The sequence below is a fragment of the Neomonachus schauinslandi genome, chromosome 3 (assembly GCF_002201575.2).
Source record: "Neomonachus schauinslandi chromosome 3, ASM220157v2, whole genome shotgun sequence".
NCBI classification, from domain to species: domain Eukaryota; kingdom Metazoa; phylum Chordata; class Mammalia; order Carnivora; family Phocidae; genus Neomonachus; species Neomonachus schauinslandi.
In genome coordinates, this window is record NC_058405.1 from 117,097,105 (window position 1) to 117,101,001 (window position 3,897).

The following is a 3,897-nucleotide window of genomic DNA, read 5'->3' on the forward strand; positions in this document are numbered from 1 at the left end:
GATGGGGCAATCTAATACACAACACAACATGGATCTTTCCAAACAAGTTTGCTAAGAAACAGCTCCATGTTTAGTGTTAGAAATAAAACAATCATCTCATTTAGAAAAATCAAGACATCATTTGATTAATAAAGGCTATTCTTCCCCAATTTTTATACTTGCTTGTCTTCATTTAGATGATATAAATTCATGAGAAAAGAACAAGTTTTGTTATGGTATAAAAATTTTAGGTACAACAAATTACAAATATTCAATTTTTTAACAAACAAAAATGTTTTCCTTTTCCAAATGTAAACATCCAGTAAATAAAAGAAACGTAATATTCCAGGTATAGAAACACTTGAAGTTCATTTATGAAAGAGGTGTATTTGGTAGCATTTTTGTGAACTTCTTCCCTGCAGCCTTTAGAATAAAGCACAGGATCTGGGCTCCCGGAAGGGTTTGCTTCCAGCAGAAACACCTACAAGCAGGGCATCCTTGCAGGCACTCTGCATGCAGTAATATCAAAGCTCTCCAGAGACCTATAAGACCTTGACCATCTCTACGCTAGCCTCCAGCTTGAGCTGCTCCACCAGGCATATAGGGTGTTCATGCTGGCCCCGTAAGACATGGCGGTGGCACTGGGCTCCCAAGGCAGGCGGTTTCCTATCACTTTAAAGACAAGGAACAAAATCTCTAACCTGACCTAAAAGGCCTACTTCAACCAGCTCTAGTGTACCTCCTACTGCTTCTCATGTCATATGATCCCTTTCTCTTTTCATTCTAGCATCAAAGAGAGACAAAACAAGCCAAATTTCTCCTGCCACAGGGCCTTTGCACACACTGTTCCTTCTTCTAATAAACTCCCTCCCACCCTCTTGCATGGTTATAACCTACTCTTTCTTTTGACCTCAGTTTAATAGTCTTACTTTGGGAAAGCCTTTCCTAGCTCCCCCTAACCCAATTTTCCTGCTGTCGATGACCCAACACTTCATTCCTTAGTTATAGAAAGTAATTTTATACCTACTCAGGTGATAATAATGTCCTGATAGACTCGTAGCTTCATTTTATGGAGCCATTTTTGTACACTATTATATTCCCAACACCCTTTTCAATTCTTGGAAAAAATAGTTGCTCAGTCAGTGTTTGTTGAATTGAATGGATAATTGAATGAATGTTTTGTATTTACGGTATTCTCCAATAAAAAATTTAAATGGTCCTCCTTTCATGAACTAAAAAGATCCATGAAGTTTGCTCCAACTATTCTAGTAAGCATTATCTTCCTTCTTTGAATATCACACAAATGATAAGTTCCATACTATTGGCATTTACTTGTTCTTTCTGTTTCTATAGGAGATATGCCCTTCAAATCTGGGGTCATACTGTCCACTTGAGTTGATTTACCTACTCCACTGCCTTCCTCCATCTCATGCTGCATCTTGTGCCACAAATAAAATACTGCTAGTTTAGATTCAGTATGAAATAAATAGTAACTGATGTGAGGCTTTATAAAACCCATTAGGAAATTTGTGGAGAAAGTGTGAGAGAAGCAACTTTGATAGATTAACATCCCTCTCTTTTTGGAATTTTATACGGACCTGACTTTGGAAGTTTAGAAAAAGAGTATGGTGAAACACAAAGATATGTTGAAAAGAGAAAAATGGAAAAAATATAACAGACAAATGCCAACAGACAAATTAAGGGTGGAAATATGAAAGTTGTATGGAATGGAACTTAGGGAAAAAGTTATTTGTAAATAAAAAGGAATAATTTATATTGATTAAGAGCCAATCCATCATGTACTTCTTGCAGCTATAAACTTGCATATACTGAATAACATAAGATCAATGTAAATATAGTACAAACTGACAGAAATACAAGTAGAAATTGAGATAACAAAAATTCTAGGAGCCTTTAACTTAAAAATCCTAGAGCTGATTATGCACACACAGACACACTCACATACAACACTGAACCCAATAAGTAGAGACCTCACATCATTTGCTAATGACTTTGTGATTTTTATAGAAGTTTTTCAAATGCTAGGGTAAACAAAAATTCCAATAGCTTCCTAAAACTAGATATTAAAGCTGCATTGCGTGGAAACAGAATAAAATAACTAGACAGCAAAGTGAGAAGTTATCTAATCACTTAGAAAATGCATAAATCAATTTCTTAAATCTTAAGTTATAGATGAAATCACAGAACTGAATGTATGGAATATGTAAGCATATTATACTAGTTGCAAAAACATGATATTCAGAAGAAAATTTATTGTATCATATAACAATTTTAAAATTAAAATAAATACATTTAAACATATAAGATAAAAAGGATGTAGGAGTAAATAAAACATAGCTATCCTCCATCTCCAAAGGCACTTAACACCAATGGTTTTATGGTGACTTTTGTCCCAGTCTTCAAGGAGCAGGTAATTATTATTTATGCCGCTCTCAAGCATTGAAAAAAATGTGGACACTTTAAAATTTGTTCTATGACTTCAGTAAAATTATAAAAAACAGACTCTAAAGTTCAACTCTAGGAGAAAAATACTCTGGAATTACCAAGAATATTTGGAAAAAAGAAATGAATTCTGACTTGCCCTAACACATATCAGAGTGTAAGAAGTAGTTATAGTAATTTAAACATTTTGGTATTTTTCTTAAATAGACAAATAGATTCAATTGGAGGAATAGATGCTAATTATTATTTCAAATCCATTGTGAAAATAGCATACAATTTGAAAAGCTGTTGGGATAATTTGAGGGAAACATGTTAGCATTCTACTTCACATCATGTCCAAAGAAATTCTATAAAAATTAGACATCTAAATATAAGAACCAAATATTAAAATAATTTTTAAACAGAAGGCTTTTGGGGCACCTGGGTGGCTCATTCGGTTAAGTGCCTGACTCTTGATTTCAGCTCAGGTCATAATCTCAGGGTCGTGAGATCATGTCCCAAGTCAGGCTCTGTGCTCAGTGGAGTCTGCTTGAGATTCTCTCTCTCTCCTTCTCCCTCTGCCCCTCCCTCTGCTCTCTCTCTCTCTCTCTAAAATAAATAAATCAATCCTTTAAAAAAATAAAATGGAAGGCTTTCTAACACAGGAAACTCAATAGTTAAAAAGGAAAAGATAAATGGGTATGACCTTTTAGAAATATAAAATTTGTATATGGGGCAAGACATGTAAGTAAGTGATAGGCCAGGAGAAAATATTCCCCACATATATAAAATACCAAAAAATTAATATCACTAACAGAGCATCTATAAGTCAATAACAAAAGATCAAACAAATAGGATAGAGAGGTAAATTTTAGGAAAAAATGTAAAAGTGTCCTAAAAACATAAACTCTGTCATATTAGAAATGAGACTTTTAGGTATCTATGCAGTAGAAATACTGTGAAGATGCATGCAGAAATATGTACAAAGATGTTCGCTGCAATGTTGCTTAAATCACAAAAGATTAGAAACAACCTAAGTGTCTATATAGTTCATAAGTTAAGGTACATCCAAAGGTGATAGTAGGGCGACTGAACACAAAGACAAACTACAATACAATATGGGTGCTGACCACATAAAATGAATTAATCAGAATGGACATGGACCATAAATAATGAGCACAAAGGGCACTGCTATATACTGGCTTGATTTCAGCCATGGGTACACCATTTTAGGCAGCTGCTTTTAAATTTTAGACTGATTTGTATGAATTGCCCTTGAAGGATACCCATAACATACTACTTAAGGGTGACAGAGTAAGTTGCAGAATTGTCTCCATGCATTTAACATGATTTTCTGTTTTACAAAAAATTAAAAGAAACAAAAAATCCACTGTTTATGTGCAGAGTGTTCTGTATATGCTTTCTAAAATATTTTGAAATATTTAATATTTAATTCATCACTTCTATTAATATTTT

At 33.9% G+C, this 3,897-nt stretch overlaps 1 pseudogene; it reads right to left on the bottom strand.

Moving 5' to 3' along the window:
- Positions 1–404: 404 nt before the first annotated feature.
- LOC110592346 lies at positions 405–610 on the bottom strand (annotated as a pseudogene).
- Between the last annotated feature and the right edge of the window lie 3,287 nt (positions 611–3,897).